Raw genomic sequence first — 17,876 nt, 5'->3', positions numbered from 1 at the left:
ACATGCAATATGCTTTGTGGACTTCTGACAGAGGTTGCTTTCCTTTTTTGTGAATAAACAAACAAAGGTGTGGTTGAATTGATTCTGCCGCTGTCTTATAATTGCATTGACAATCACAACACATACAGTGGCAAGAAAAAGTATGTGAACCATTTGGAAATACCTGGATTCCTGCATAAATTGGTCATAAAATCTGATCTTCATCTAGGTCACAGACAAACAGTCTGCTTAAACTAATAACACACAAACAATTATACGATTTCATGTCTTTATTGAACACACCGTGTAAACATTCACAGTGCAGGGTGGAAAAAGTATGTGAACCCTTGGATTTAGTAACTGGTTGACCCTCCTTTGGCAGTAATAGCTCTACCAAACGTTTCCTGTAGTTGCGGATCAGACCTGCAGAAGAGTCAGGAAGAATTTTGAACCATTCCTCTTTACAAAACTGTTTTAGTTCAGCAATATTCTTGGGATGTCTGGTGTGAACTGCTCTCGAGGTCATGCCACAGCATCTCAATTGGGTTGAGGGCAGGACTGACTGGGCCACTCCAGAAGGTGTATTTTCTTCTGTTGAAGCCAATCTGTTGTTGATTTTCTTCTGTGTTATGGGTCGTTGTCCTGTTGCATCACCCAACTTCTGTTGAGCTTCAATTGGTGGACAGAGCCTAACATTCTCCTGCAACAAAATGTCTTGATAAACTTGAAGTCCTTTTTCCGTCGATGATAGCAAGCTGTCCAGGCCCTGAGCCAGCAAAGCAGCCCCAAACCATGATGCTCCCTCCACCATACTTTACAGTTGGGATGAGGTTTTGATGTTGGTGTGCTGTGCCTTTTTTTCTCCACACAGTGTTGTGTGTTCCTTCCAAACAACTCATCTGTAGTTACATCTGTCCACAGAATATTTTGCCAGTAGAGCTGAGGAACATCCAGGTGCACTTTTGCAAACTTCAGACGTGCAGAAATGTTTTTTTTTGGACAGCAGTGGCTTCTTCCGTGGTGTCCTCCAATGAACACCATTCTTGTTTAGTGTTTTACGTATAGTAGACTCAGAGATGTTTGCATGTTCCAGAGATTGCTGTAAGTCTTTAGCTGACACTCTAGGATTCTTCTTAACTTCATTGAGCATTCTGCGCTGTGCTCTTGCAGTCATCTTTGCAGGATGGCCACACCTAGAGAGAGCAGCAACAGTGCTTCACATCAGGCAATGCTTCTTGTGAATAGCAAACAAACATTTTGTGAGTTTTTTATTGGGCAAGGCAGCTCTAACCAACATCTCCAATCTCGTCTCATTGATTGGACTCCAGGTTAGCTGACTCCTGACTCCAATTAGCTTTTGGAGAAGTCATTACCCTAGGGGTTCACATAATTTTTCCAACCTACACTGTGAATGTTTAAATGATGTATTCAATATAGACAAGACGAATACAATCATTTGTGTGTTATTCGTTTAAGCACACTATGTTTGTCTACTGTTGTGACTTAGATGAAGATCAGATCAAATTTGATGACCAATTTATACAGAAATCCAGTTAATTCCAAAGGGTTCACATACTTTTTTTTTGCCACTGTTGCTTTTAATGTATTTTTTTCCCCCACACACCGCTACTGAACTTTGGTGGTACACTAAAAAGGCAAATGTGTACCTTTCCCAAAGGTGTGCTTTTGTACCTGTGTACTACAAGTAACAAAGGAACTATCTCATCCCCTAAGGGTACACTATTGGCTCTTTTTAAGGCTAGTGTCCTTAATTGAAACTATAACAAAGTGGTAACCCACCTCTGTTTTGGTTATAAGCCGAGAGATGGGCCTGGAGAAATGTAACCACTCTCAAATCCATGAAATCAAAATTCTCTAACCATGTTTTGAGGCTATATGGTATTTGTTTACATTTATATTGTTTACAAACATTGGAGTAAAACAAGCTTATATGTTGGGTTCTGATGGGGTACAACAGTTGAACTAAGCTCAGGATGCATTTATAGGTTATATTCTTCAAGAATCAATGGGTATCATTCATTTACAAGTCCAAAAATGGATGTAGGAACTAAAGAGTCAAGCTTTAAGGTACAAATTGCAAGAGTACAATTGTATACCCATAACTAAAGTAACAATGGGCATACTTTACAAGATACAACTACAGTGAAAAGTGTTTGTACCCCTTTAAGTACTATTCTAAATATAGGTAGGACCCTAGGGATGTCAGACCTTTATACATAATGTGAAGCATACGTCCATTATGTAGCTTAATATAGCTGTCATCTTAATAGCTAATCAACATAATCGGAATATGTGTGCGTGTGTGTGCTCATGGACATGTGTGTGGGAGGTATGAGAGAGAGAGAAACAGTCTGGTGGAACACTACAGTGAACAGGTGTCAACCTCACGCCTGTCAACATGTGATTGACGTCTAATCCATCAATGACAAAGTTCTGCATCGATATGATGACTTCTCAATCAATCAAATGTATTTCTAAAGCCCTTTTTACATCAGCAGATGTCACAGTGTTATACAGAAACCCAGCCTAAAACCCCAAACAGCAACAAATGCAGATGAAGAAGGAAAAACTGCCTAGAAAGGCGGAAATCTAGGAAGAAACCTTGAGAGAAACCAGGCTCTGGGTGGCCAGTCCTCTTCAGGCTTTGCCGGGTGGAGAATATAAGAGTACATGGCCAGTAAGGCCAGGTTGTTCTTCAAGATGTTAAAACGTTCATAATTGACTAGCAGGGTCAAATAATAATCACAGTGGTTGTAGAGGTTGCACCAGGTCAGCACCTCAGGAGTAAATGTCAGTTGGCTTTTCATAACCGAGCATTCAGAGGTCGAGACAGCAGGTGCAGTAGAGAGAGAGGGGTAGAGAGAGAGGTAGAGTCGAAAACAGCAGGTCCGGGACAAGGTAGCACGTCCTGTGAACAGGTCAGGGTTCCATAACCGCAGGTGGAACAGTTGAAACTGGAGCAGCGGCACGACCAGGTGTACTGGGGACAGCCAGGAATCATCAGGCCAGATTGTCCTGAGGCATGGTCCTAGGGCTCAGGTCCTCAGGGAGGGGAGGAAGAGAGAGAGAATTAGAGGGAGCATACTTAAATTCACACAGGACAACAGATAAGACAGGAGAATTATACCAGATATAAGATATACCAGATATACCAGATATAACAGACTTACCCTAGCCCCCTGGCACATAAACTGGCACATAAACTATTGCAGCATAGATACTGGAGGCTGAGACAGGGGGGGTCGGGGGACACTGTGGCCCCGTCCGACAATACCCCCGGACAGGGCCAACCAGGCAGGATATAATCCACTTTGCAAAAGCACAGCCCCCACACCACAAGAGGGAGTAACAAACCAAATCAAAATCAAATCAAATCAAATCAAATTTATTAGTCACATACACATGGTTAGCAGATGTTAATGCGAGTGTAGCGAAATGCTTGTGCTTCTAGTTCCGACAATGCAGTAATAACAACAAGTAATCTAACCTAACAATTCCACAACTACTACCTTATACACACAAGTGTAAAGGGATAAAGAATATGTACATAAAGATATATGAATGAGTGATGGTACAGAACGGCATAGGCAAGATGCAGTAGATGGTATAGAGTACGGTATATACATATGAGATGAGTACTGTAGGGTATGTAAACATAAAGTGGCATAGTTTAAAGTGGCTAGTGGTACATGTATTACATAAAGATGGCAAGATGCAGTAGATGATATAGAGTACAGTATATACATATACATATGAGATGGGTAATGTAGGGTATGTAAACATTATATTAAGTGGCATTGTTTAAAGTGGCTAGTGGTACATTTTTACATAATTTCCATCAATTCCCATTTTTAAAGTGGCTGGAGTTGAGTCAGTATGTTGGCAGCGGCCGCTAAATGTTAGTGGTGGCTGTTTAACAGTCTGATGGCCTTGAGATAGAAGCTGTTTTTCAGTCTCTCGGTCCCTGCTTTGATGCACCTGTACTGACCTCGCCTTCTGGATGATAGCGGGGTGAACAGGCAGTGGCTTGGGTGGTTGTTGTCCTTGATGATCTTTATGGCTTTCCTGTGACATCGGGTGGTGTAGGTGTCCTGGAGGGCAGGTAGTTTGCCCCTGGTGATGCGTTCTGCAGACCTCACTACCCTCTGGAGAGCCTTACGGTTGTGGGCGGAGCAGTTGCCGTACCAGGCGGTGATACAGCCCGACAGGATGCTCTCGATTGTGCATCTGTAGAAGTTTGTGAGTGCTTTTGGTGACAAGCCGAATTTCTTCAGCCTCCTGAGGTTGAAGAGGCGCTGCTGCGCCTTCTTCACAACGCTGTCTGTGTGGGTGGACCAATTCAGTTTGTCCGTGATGTGTACACCGAGGAACTTAAAACTTTCCACCTTCTCCACTACTGACCCGTCGATGTGGATAGGGGGGTGCTCCCTCTGCTGTTTCCTGAAGTCCACAATCATCTCCTTTGTTTTGTTGACGTTGAGTGTGAGGTTATTTTCCTGACACCACACTCCGAGGGCCCTCACCTCCTCCCTGTAGGCCGTCTCGTCGTTGTTGGTAATCAAGCCTACCACTGTAGTGTCATCCGCAAACTTGATGATTGAGTTGGAGGCGTGCATGGCCACGCAGTCGTGGGTGAACAGGGAGTACAGGAGAGGGCTCAGAACGCACCCTTGTGGGGCCCCAGTGTTGAGGATCAGCGGGGTGGAGATGTTGTTACCTACCCTCACCACCTGGGGGCGGCCCGTCAGGAAGTCCAGGACCCAGTTGCACAGGGCGGGGTCGAGACCCAGGGTCTCGAGCTTGATGACGAGTTTGGAGGGTACTATGGTGTTAAATGCTGAGCTGTAATCGATGAACAGCATTCTCACATAGGTATTCCTCTTGTCCAGATGGGTTAGGGCAGTGTGCAGTGTGGTTGCGATTGCGTCGTCTGTGGACCTATTGGGTCGGTAAGCAAATTGGAGTGGGTCTAGGGTGTCCGGTAGGGTGGAGGTGATATGGTCCTTGACTAGTCTCTCAAAGCACTTCATGATGACGGAAGTGAGTGCTACGGGGCGGTAGTCGTTTAGCTCAGTTACCTTAGCTTTCTTGGGAACAGGAACAATGGTGGCCCTCTTGAAGCATGTGGGAACAGCAGACTGGGATAAGGATTGATTGAATATGTCCGTAAACACACCAGCCAGCTGGTCTGCGCATGCTCTGAGGACGCGGCTGGGAATGCCGTCTGGGCCTGCAGCCTTGCGAGGGTTAACACGTTTAAATGTTTTACTCACCTCGGCTGCAGTGAAGGAGAGCCCGCAGGTTTTGGTAGCGGGCCGTGTCAGTGGCACTGTATTGTCCTCAAAGCGGGCAAAAAAGTTATTTAGCCTGTCTGGGAGCAAGACATCCTGGTCCGCGACGGGGCTGGTTTTCTTTTTGTAATCCGTGATAGACTGTAGACCCTGCCACATACCTCTTGTGTCTGAGCTGTTGAATTGCGACTCTATTTTGTCTCTGTACTGGGACTTAGCCTGTTTGATTGCCTTGCTGAGAGAATAGCTACACTGTTTGTATTCGGTCATGTTTCCGGTCACCTTGCCCTGGTTAAAAGCAGTAGTTCGCGCTTTCAGTTTCACGCGAATGCTGCCGTCAATCCACGGTTTCTGGTTTGGGAATGTTTTAATCGTTGCTGTGGGTACGACATCGTCAATGCACTTCCTAATGAACTCGCTCACCGAATCAGCATATTCGTCCATGTTGTTGTTGGACGCAATGCGGAACATATTCCAATCCGCGTGATCGAAGCAGTCTTGAAGCGTGGAATCAGATTGGTCGGACCAGCGTTGAACAGACCTGAGCGCGGGAGCTTGTTGTTTTAGTTTCTGTTTGTAGGCTGGAATCAACAAAATGGAGTCGTGGTCAGCTTTTCCGAAAGGAGGGCGGGGTAGGGCCTTATATGCGTCGTGGAAGTTAGTATAACAATGATCCAGGGTTTTACCAGCCCTGGTAGCACAATCGATATGCTGATAGAATTTAGGGAGTTTTGTTTTTAGATTAGCCTTGTTAAAATCCCCAGCTACGATGAATGCAGCCTCAGGGTGTGTGGTTTCCAGTTTACAAAGAGTCAGATAAAGTTCGTTCAGGGCCATCGATGTGTCTGCTTGGGGGGGAATATATACGGCTGTGATTATGATCGAAGAGAATTCCCTTGGTAGATAATGCGGTCGACATTTGATTGTGAGGAGTTCTAGATCAGGTGAACAGAATGACTTGAGTTCCTGTGTGTTGTTATGATGATCACACCACGTCTCGTTAATCATAAGGCATACCCCCCCGCCCCTCTTCTTACCAGAAAGATGTATGTTTCTGTCGGCGCGATGCGTGAAGAAACCAGCTGGCTGCACCGACTCCGTTAGCGTCTCTTGAGTTAGCCATGTTTCCGTGAAGCAGAGCACGTTGCAATCCCTGATGTCTCTCTGGAATGTTACCCGTGCTCGGATTTCATCAACCTTATTGTCAAGAGACTGGACATTGGCGAGTAGTATGCTAGGGAGTGGAGCGCGATGTGCCCGTCTCCGAAGCCTGACCAAGAGACCGCTACGTTTGCCCCTTTTACGGCGTCGCATAGGGTCCCCGGCTGGGATCAGATCCATTGTATTGGGTGGAAGGCAAAACACTGGATCCGTTTCGGGAAAGTCATATTCCTGGTTATAACGATGGTGAGTTGACGTTAATCGTATATTCAGTAGTTCCTCCCGACTGTATGTAATGAAACCTAAGATTACCTGGGGTACCGATGTAAGAAATAACACATAAAAAAACAAAATACTGCATATTTTCCAAGGAACGCGAAACCACCAACGTACTACCCTGAGACAAGGCTGAGTACAGCCCATGAAGATCTCCTCCACCGCACAAGCCTGAGGGGGTGCAAAACCGGACAGGAAGATCACGTCAGTGACTCAACCCACTCAAGTCGAGTATAGTGCAAAAAAGCCTGGCACGAATGGCGCACCCCTCCTAGGGACGTAATGGAATAGCACTTTCGCTGCTATGCAGATGACACACAGCTGTACATTTCGATGAAACATGGTAAAGCGACTAACTGATATCTTTCTGACAGATAAGATCTAAACCAGGCAATAATTTGTCCGTGTAGACCAATTAGGGTTTCCAATCTCTCCAAAAGAGTGTGGTGATCAATGGTTTCAAAAACGGCACTAAGGTCTAGGAGCACAAGGACAGATGCAGATCCTTGGTCTAACGTCATTAAATGGTAATTTACCTCCTTCACGAGTGCAGTATCAGTACTATGATAGGGTCTAAAACCAGACTGAAGCATTTCGTATTAGAGGTCGAACCGATTATGATTTTCAACGCCGATACCGATACCGATTATTGGAGGACCAAAAAAAGCCGATACCGATTAATCGGCCGATTTTATTTATTTGTAATAATGACAATTACAACAATACTGAATGAACACTTATTTTAACTTAATATAATACATCAATAAAATCAATTTAGCCTCAAATAAATAATGAAACATGTTCAATTTGGTTTACATAATGCAAAAACAAAGTGTTGGAGAAGAAAGTAAAAGTGCAATATGTGCCATGTAAAAAAGCTAACGTTTAAGTTCCTTGCGCAGAACATGAGAACATATGAAAGCTGGTGGTTCCTTTTAAAATGAGTCTTCAATATTCCCAGGTAAGAAGTTTTAGGTTGTAGTTATTATAGGAATTATAGGACAATTTCTCTCTATACGATTTGTATTTCATATACCTTTGACTATTGGATGTTCTTATAGGCACTTTATTATTGCCAGTGTAACAGTATAGCTTCCATCCCTCTCCTCGCCCCTACCTGGGCTCGAACCAGGAACACATCGACAACAGCCACCCTCGAAGCAGCGTTACCCATGCAGAGCAAGGGGAACAACTACTCCAAGTGTCAGAGCGAGTGACGTTTGAAACGCTATTAGCGCGCATCCCGCTAACTAGCTAGCCATTTTACATCGGTTACACCAGCCTAATCTCGAGAGTTGATAGGCTTGAAGTCATAAACAGCTCAATGCTTGAAGCATTGCGAAGAACTGCTGGCAAAACGCACGAAAGTGCTGTTTGAATGAAAGCTTACGAGCCTGCTGGTGCCTACCATCACTCAGTCAGACTGCTCTATCAAATCATAGACTTAATTATAACATAATAAATCACAGAAATACGAGCCGATGGTCATTAAAATGGTCGAATCCGGAAACTATCATTTAGAAAACAAAACGTTTATTCTTTCAGTGAAATACGGAACCGTTCTGTATTTTATCTAACAGATGGCATCCCTAAGTCTAAATATTGCTGTTACATTGTACAACCTTCAATGTTATGTCATAATTATGTACACTTCTCGCAAATTAATTACGGCCTTTGTTAGGTATAAATGGACTTCACACAGTTCGCAATGAGCCAGGCGGCCCAAACTACTGCATATACCCTGACTGCTTGCAAGGAACGCAAGAGAAATTACACAATTTCCCTAGTTATAAGAAATTCATGTTAGCAGGCAATATTAACTAAATATGCAGGTTTAAAAATATATACTTGTGTATTGATTTTAAAAGAAAGGCATTGATGTTTATGGTTAGGTACATTGGTGCAACAACGGTGCTTTTTTCGCAAATGCGCTTGTTAAATCATCACCCGTTTGTCGAAGTAGGCTGTGATTCAATGAGAAATTAACAGGCACTGCATCGATTATATGCAACAAAAGGAAACGCTAGATAAACTAGTAATATCATCAACCATGTGTAGTTAACTAGTGATTATGTTAAGATTGATTGTTTTTTATAAGATAAGTTTAATTCTAGCTAGCAACTTACCTTGGCTTCTTGCTGCCCTCGCGTAACAGGTCGTCAGCCTGCCACGCAGGCTCCATGTGGAGTGCAATGTAAGGCAGGTGGTTAGAGCTTTGGACTAGTAACTGGATGGTTGCAAAAACAAATCCCCGAGCTGACAAGGTAAAAATCTGTCATTCTGCCCCTGAACAAGGCAGTTAACCCACCGTTCCTAGACCGTCATTGAAAATAAGAATGTGCTCTTAACTGACTTGCCTAGTTAAATAAAGGTGTAAAAAAATATATATATATAAAAAAGAATTGGCAAATCGGTGTCCAAAAATACCGATTACCGATTGTTATGAAAACTTTTAATCGGCCATTCCGATTAATCGGCCGATATATTTAGTATACATTATATATCTTCAGGAAGGAAGTGAGCTGCACAACAGATTTTTCTAAAAAGTTTGAGAGGAATGGGAGATTCGATATAGGCTGATAGTTTGTTACGTTTTCCAGGTCAAGGTTTGGCTTTTTCAAGAGAGGCTTTATTACTGCCACTTTTAGTTTAGTACACATCCTGGAAGACAGGGAGACGTTTATTATGTTCAACATAGGAGGGCCCAGCACAGGAAGTAGCTCTTTCAGTAGTTTAGTTGGAATTGGATCCATGCAGCTGGAAAGTTTAGAGGCCATGAGTGTTTTCGTGAATGTGTCAAGAGATACAGGACTACAAAACTTGAGTGTCTCCGTTGATCCTAGGTCCTGGCAGTTCTGTGCAGACTCATGACAACTGAGCCTTGGAGAAATACGCAGATTCAAAGAGGAGTCCGTAATATGCTTTCTAATGATCATGATCTTTTCGTCGAAGAAGTTCATGAATTCATCACTGCTGAAGTGAAAGCCATCCTCTCTTGGGGAATGCTGCTTTTAGTAAGCTTTGCGACAGTATCCCAAAAAATGTGAGGATTGTAGAGCTTATCAGTCCCCCTAACTGGGAGAGGACCAGAGACAATTACTCGATGCCAACACATCTTTCTAGCGAAGTTACACGCTGAAGTTTTTTTGAGCTTAGTGTCCTCTGACTGTTTCATCCTAACATTGTTGGTGTTTCATCCTAACGTCGTTGGTCGACGTGGATAACAATATCTCTATACACTCACTAGTCTCAGCCAGCACCATTTTCAGATTAGCCTTCACGTTGGTAGCCTTCCCCCTGGTAAACAATGGATGATTATTTTTAAGTCTAATATTGCAGGTAATGGAGTTGCCAAGGATTTTCAATTTGTCAGCGCTAATGGTGGGAGGCTTGGGCGAATCAGACCCTGTAACGAGTGGAGGAGAGACCTGTTGTATGCAGCGGCATACAACAAGGCTCGGCCTCTGAGTCCGACTCATTGCTTAAATGGGAGAACCGGTTGAAAGTTTCTGTAGGCTGAATGAGCGACACCGGTTGAGCATGTTGACAGCATTTCTTTCCAGAAGCCTTGAGAAAATTGTCCGGCTGCGAGGACTGTGCAGGGGGGGGGGATTTATACTACTATCTGTATTTACTGGTTGCACAGATGCATTTTCATCCTTTCCTAAACTTAAATTGCCCTTGCCTAATGATTGCGTCTGAAGCTGGGCTTACAACTCGGCTATCCTCACCATAAGGCGATAGTTTTCCTGCATATTATGAGTACAGCTACTGCAATTTGATGGCATCACGTTAATGTTACTACTTAGCTGGTGGAACTCCTGTAGAACCATGTCCAGATAAAGCGTCCGGTGTGAAAAATATAAGGTGGGCTGCTACAGCTAGCCTCGGTGCCAGTCTGTCTTTGCTCTCTTGCCAACTCCTATAGAATTGACTTGACAATTAGCAATGCAGTTGGCAAGAGCACAAACAGATCTGGGACCAGGCTATTCTACAGCTGCTTATTGCAACAAACATAACATTTCCCCATTTATCTGAGAAATATTTCTGAAATAAGTCTCATAGATATCCCACCCAGCATGGCAGCTATTGTTCCTTTCGTGGTCTGTCTGGTCAGCCTAGCAGCAGTAAACATTGGGATAATAGAGCAAGGCCAATGTAAGGGGGGCTCTTATATGCCAGACTAAAATATCATGCCGCTGCATACAACAGAATTGGGCCATGCTTTAAAGCCTACAGAATAATCCCAGACTGGGGTGTAATCAGCATGAAAGAACAGACCCAAACCTCCCCACACACACACCACCACCACAGAGACTGAGTTTGTGTGTGTGTGTTTATGTGTGTGTGCGTGTGCTCCACAGAACAGAACAGGCTGTTAAAAATATCCAGTTCAGTTACAGCATGGTGCAGAATGGAGAAGAGAGGAGATAAACAACAAGAAAGGCCTTATTTCCTCTATAAGCATGTTCAAATAACTAAATCAAAAGGAAAGTGGAGAAACCACAACAGACATACGTATCCGTTCAAGTGTGTCACCGTGCTGATGCGCTGAAGGGGATCAACGGAGAAAACTTCACATGGTGGTTCTGAGACATCCAGTCAGACGTTCAGTGATTCAGCCTATTATAATATTAGAACTGAGAGACTGTAGTGAAATAATAATGAGGATATCTTCTACCGCCACCTCCTCCATCCCCTCTTCCATCCCTTCCATTGCTTCCACTGCCCCCTCCATCCCTTCTACTGCCCTTTCCATCCCCTCCATCACCACCGCCCTCACCATCCACACTTCCTACCTCACCACCCGGACCTCCACACAGACCTCCGCCCCTTACACTGCCTCCTCCAACCCCACTATCTCCAACTCCACCTCTGCCTTTGCCATCTCCACTTCCACCAAACTTTGCCCTGTACTTAGCCACTTTCTTGTGCCTCTGCTGCCCATCCTGGCCCATCGGCTGTTGAATGCGTGAAGGTGCCTTGTTAACTCTGATTCTACAAAGGGCTTTCTGCTTACCTTTACACTTCTGTGGTGACTGTACACTATTTTCTTTGGTGACTGTAGCCAACTACTGACTTTACGAAGCTCACGAAACCCATTTTCAAGGGCTCTGGTAGGACTTTGCTGGTCCCGCAACCCATTACTAAAATGCTAAAAATAATATAAAGTGAGTAAATTCATGAAGAGGAGACGTGTATTTCAAACAGACTTGAGGTGTAGGCAGTTATGAGAAGAAGAGTGAGTGAGCAGGTGAAGACAAGACAGACAGGTGACTGGTGTTCAGAATGTGTGAATGAATTCACTGAAAGGGATTTTCTCACATTTCTCTCGCGCAGGTGCACAAGATGAGGATGCACTTCCACTCTTCCACATCAGTCAGGTGCCAAAAATAAAGCATTCTTGAACTGATAGGAAGGGTATAGGTACTCCATTTGTCAACCAACACTACTTTCTGTCCTCTCTTCCATGTTATGCTACCTGCAATGGGAACAACTGGCCATGCGGGGCAAGCCATTATTCATCATCCTCTGCCAACGCTGTGGTCTATCTCCTGAGCTATACACCAATCAGCGCTGCTTCAATGGCTTCTCTATCTGTCCCTGCATCCACACTGAAGATCATGGGGCGTTGGTCCTGTTGATTCCTGCTTCCTGCTATATAAGATTAAACGCGAAGAAGATTTTGGATGAGGGATGATTTCATCTGTGAGTCCCATGCCTTATATAGTTCGCTATGTCGGCTTTCAACCCACAGTCAATAGCATTGCTTTGGTGGTTATTGTAATAAAGTTCAGTGCATAGTAGCTACAGGTGGTTGGCATGGTGCATATTGCTTAAGTTGTTGTTTGATAGTAGATATTTCATGTAGGCCCACAGATAATTATGCTACTCATATATTCATTCTTGCGATGGTAGGTTTACTTTAGCTAGTCTAGAGTGCATTGCAAATGTATTCATCCCCCTTGGCGTTTTCCTATTTTGTTGCATTACAACCTGTAATTTAAATGGATTTTTGGGGGATTTCATGTACTGGACATACACAAAATATTCAAAATTGGTGAAGTGAAATTTAAAAAAAAGTAAATGTATATGTATTCACTCCCTTTGCTATGAAGCCCCTAAATATGATCTGGTGCAACCAATTACCTTCAGAAGTCACATAATTAGTTAAATAAAGTCAACCTGTGTGCAATCTAAGTGTCACATGATCTGTCACATGATCTCAGTATATATACACCTGTTCTGAAAGGCCCCAGAGTCAGCAACACCACTAAGCAAGGGGCACCACCAAGCAAGCGTCACCATGAAGACCAAGGAGCTCTCCAAACAGGTCATGGACAAAGTTGTGGAGAAGTACAGGTCAGGATTGGGTAATAAAAACATATCAGAAACTTTTTACATCCCACGGAGCACCATTAAATCCATTATAAAAAATTGAAAGAATATGGCACCACAACAAACCTGCCAAGAGAGGGCCACCCACCATAACTCACTGACAAGGCAAGGAGGGCATTAATCAGAGAGGCAACAAAGAGACCAAAGATAACTCTAAAGGAGCTACAAAGCTCCACAGTGGAGATTGGAGCATCTGTCCGTAGGACCACTTATAGCCGTACACTCCACAGAGCTGGGCTTTACGAGAGAGTGGCCAGAAAAAAAAGCCATCGCTTAACCTCTCTTGGGTAGGGGGCAGTATTTTGACGTCCGGATGAAAAGGGTGCCCAAAGTAAACTGCCTGTTACTCAGGCCCAGAAGCTAGGATATGCATATAATTGGTGGATTTGGAAACACTCTAAAGTTTCTAAAACTGTTAAAATTATGTATGTGAGTATAACAGAACTGATATGGCAGGCGAATCCCAGAGGACAAATCATCCCCCCCCCAAAAAAATCGGCCTACCCCTGTTTTCAATGGCTATCACTTTTATTATAAGGCCAAGTTCTCCCAGATTGCAGTTCCTAGGGCTTCCATTAGATGTCAACAGTCCTTAGAAAGAGTTTCAGGTTGGTTTTTGGAAAAATGAGCCAGAAATTGTATTTTTTCTAGGTGGCTCCCATTTTGGCTGTTGTGTTTCCAAGCGCATGGAAGAGTTCTTTGATATTTTTCTCCGGTAAAGACAATAACGATTCTCCGTCTTAAATTTGATCATTTATTTACGTATTAGGGTACCTAAGGTGTGAATAAAAATGTTGTTTGACTTGTTTGGAAAAGTTTATTAGTAACGTTGAGGATTCATTTTGTATGCATTCTGATGGAGGGAAACTGGGTGGATTATTGACTGAAGCGCGCCAGCTAAACTGAGTTTTTATGGATATAAAGAAGGACATTATCGAACAAAAGGACCATTTGTGATGTAACTGGGACCTTTTGGAGTGCCAACAGAAGATCATCAAAGGTAAGGCATTTTTTATATCGCTATTTCTGACTTTCGTGTCGCACCTGCCTGGTTGAAATATGTGTTTGTATGTGGGGCGCTGTCCTCAGATAATCACATGGTTTGCTTTCGCCGTAAAGCCTTTTTGAAATCTGACATAGCGGCTGGATTAACAAGAAGTTAAGCTTTATTTTGATGTATTACACTTGTGATTTTATGAAAGTTAAATATTTATAATACTGTCGTTTGAATTTCGTGCTCTACAATTTCACCGGATATTGGGCAGGTGGGACGATAGCGTCCCACCATAAGAAGTTAAAGAAAAAATTAAGCAAACACGTTTGGTGTTTCTCATCACTTCTCATCATCCCAAGAGCACCATCCCCACAGTGAAGCATGGTGGTGGCAGCATAATGCTGTGGGGATGTTTTTAATCATCAGGGACTGGGAAACTGGTCAGAATTGAAGGAATGATGGATGTCACTAAATACAGGGAAATGCCTAAGGGAAACCTGTTTCAGTCTTCCAGAGATTTGAGACTGGGATGGAGTTTCACCTTCCAGCAGGACAATTACCCTAAGGATACTGCTGAAGCAACACTCGAGTGGTTTAAGGGGAAATATTTAAATGTCTTGGAATGGCCTGGTAAAAGCCCAGACCTCAATCCAATTGAGAATCTGTGGTATGACTTAAAGATTGCTGTACACCAGCAGAACCTATCCAACTTGAAGGAGCTGGAGCAGATTTGCCTTGAAGAATGGGCAAAAATCCCAGTAGCTACATGTGCCAAGCTTATAGAGACATACCCCAAGAGACTTGCAGCTGTAATTTCTGCAAAAGGTGGCTCTGAAAAGTATTGACTTTAAAACCAAATACTTTTTGACTTTTACTCAAGTAGTATTTTACTGGGTGACTTTCACTTTTACTTGTCATTTTCTATTAAGGTATCTGTACTTTACTAAAGTATGACAATTGAGTACTTTTCCCACTACTGGCAAAAACACATCCGCCACGCTGACAATCAACTCGGGGGGCCCCTCAGGGGTGTGTGCTTAGTTTCCTCCTGTACTCCCTGTTCACCCACGACTGCGTGGCCGTGCATGCACCAACACCATCATCAAGTTTGCTGATGATACGACGGTAATAGGACTGATCCCCAACGACGATGAGACAGCCTATGGGGAGGAGGTCAGAGACCTGGCATTGTGGTGCCAGGACAACAGCCTCTCTCTCAACGTCAGCAAGACAAAGGAGCTGATCATGGACTACAGGAAACGGAGGGGCGAGCATGCCACCATCCACATCAATGGGGCTGTAGTGGAGTGAGTCGATAGCTTCAAGTTCCTCAGTGTCCACATCACTAAGGAATTAACATGGTCCACACACAACCACACAGTTGTGAAGAGGGCACGACAGTGCCTTTTCCCCCTCAGGAGGCTGACAAGATTATACAGCTGCACCATTGAATGTATCTTGACTGGCTGCATCACCGCTTGGTACGGTAACTGCAAGTCAGGAACTCTATACCAGGCGGTGTCAGAGGAAGGGACATAATATTGTCAAAGACTCCAGTCAGCCAAGCCATAGACTGTTGTCTCTGCTATCGCACGTCAAGTGGTACCAGTGCACCAAGTCTGGAAAAAACAGGACCCTGAACAGCTACTACCTCCAAGCTATAAGACTGCTAAATAGCTAATGAAATGGCTACTCTGATTACCTGCATTGCACTAACTCTTTTGACTCATCACACATGCTGCTGCTGCTATTTTATCTATCCGACTGTCTAGTCACTTTATCCCTACCTTTTATGTACATATCTACCTCAATTAGCTCGCCAAGCCCTTCATAATATAAAAACATTTTTAAAAGTCTCATGCAATGTAGGCCTGCATTGAACACCACACATAGGTTACTTATTGGCTATATAATAGAAATCAAAAGCTATTTCCATGTGAAAATGTTATGGGATTTGCTCCATTGATTTGGTTGGTAGGCCTACAATATGCTTAAATAGCCACAATCGCCTATTGGCTACTGTCTAAAACTCTAAGTGTACAGCCTTAGAGTTCACTGCGAACGTGTGCCGGAATTTGCACAAAATTTGCTTAGTGCCCCAAAAATTAGGGAACATTGCTTAAACCCTGGACATCGATCAGTATTGGTACCCTATGCATATAGCCAGTTTATTGTTACTCACTGTGTATTTATTTCTTGTGTTATTATTTTTGTATGTTTACTTTGTGTTATCATTTTTGTATTTTGCATTTCCACGTGAGGGTTAGATTTTCACATGGGAAAGTGTAAATTCGATTTTCACATGTGAAAATGCACTTCCACATGTGAGAGTTAGATTTTCACATTTCACATGTGAAGTGAGGACATGTTATTCTTCTCACGTGATACATCATCATGGCAGATAGTCTAGTGGTTAGAGCGTTGGGCCAGTAACCAATAGGTTGCTTGATCGAATCCCCAAGCTGACAAGGTAAAAATCTGTCGTTCTGCCCCTGAACAAGGCAGTTAACCCACTGTTCCTAGGCCGTCATTGTAAATTATAATTTGTTCTTAACTGACTTGCCTAGTTAAATAAAGAACAATACATGTGAAAATTTGATTTTTCACATGTGAAACTGCACATTTCATGTATTACTTTTGTAAGGGAAGTAATAAAATGGTATGGGGGGGGGGGGGGGGTTTAGGGTAAGCAGTACACTGTTCAACTAAAATAGTGTAAACATCTTTAATCAATATGATTACATATGACATGATCACTTAGTACTGACCTTTCAGCATGACCTCATCTGGGGTTTGACTTTACATCCTCTGGATATGGGGTATGATGATCTTTCTGCTGCGCCACGAAGTCTGTAGCATTCACAGAAGTCCCCTACAGATAAATTACCTATAATACAGCTCTGCACTGCTATTTTAATGATCAGTTAATCTGACTATTCTCTCATCATTGATTTAATTTACTTATTTGAGGAATTTGAGGGTTTTCTGTATAGTTGTCTAATGTTGGTGGGACATATTATTCTGTTTTATTGTTACTCCTGAATCACTATGATACATATAATAGTTTTTCTTGAGTGTATTTTTTAACAAAGCTGAAACGCACTTTGAAGGACTCCAAGTGGAATTAGTTGGTGACACACATGGTGGTGTAGCAGGAAGTTCAGAGTTCTGTGAATAAAGAGTTTGTGAGTTCAAATCCCAGAAGAGGACATGTTGAATTACTGTATCAATAAATATGCAATCATGTATGTCAAATATGTAAGTTGAAACACTGACTCTGTGATATTCCAGAGACATCCTAACAATTTATTTTTTATGGGAGACAATCTGTGAAATCTCATGAAAGTGTTCCAAAAACACATGATTACACATGTGAAAGGCTATGTGATCACATGTGAAAATCCAAATGTGAAATGTAATCACATGTGATGTGTTCCAAAACCACATGATTTCACATGTGAAAAACATTAACATTTCACTCGAAATCATGTGGTTTGTCCATAAGGGAAGTCATTATAGAGTAGCTGGGATGGGAAACACACACACATTATTGAGTGCTGGAATGGGAATCAGATTAGTGGAGAGGAGTAGTGGTCAGAGCACTTCTGTTCAGTCGGTTACTTCATTGCTCTTGTTATGGTTGAGTGATGTAGAATTAAATAGTAATTTGTTTGTCCATCCTGTGAAGGAAATTCGTCTTTTGTTCAGCTCCCAGTAGCAATCACCCTCAGAATGCACAGTAAAAGACACACACA

The sequence above is a fragment of the Salvelinus alpinus genome, chromosome 10 (assembly GCF_045679555.1).
Source record: "Salvelinus alpinus chromosome 10, SLU_Salpinus.1, whole genome shotgun sequence".
Classification (NCBI taxonomy): domain Eukaryota; kingdom Metazoa; phylum Chordata; class Actinopteri; order Salmoniformes; family Salmonidae; genus Salvelinus; species Salvelinus alpinus.
This window is presented reverse-complemented; position numbering follows the sequence as displayed.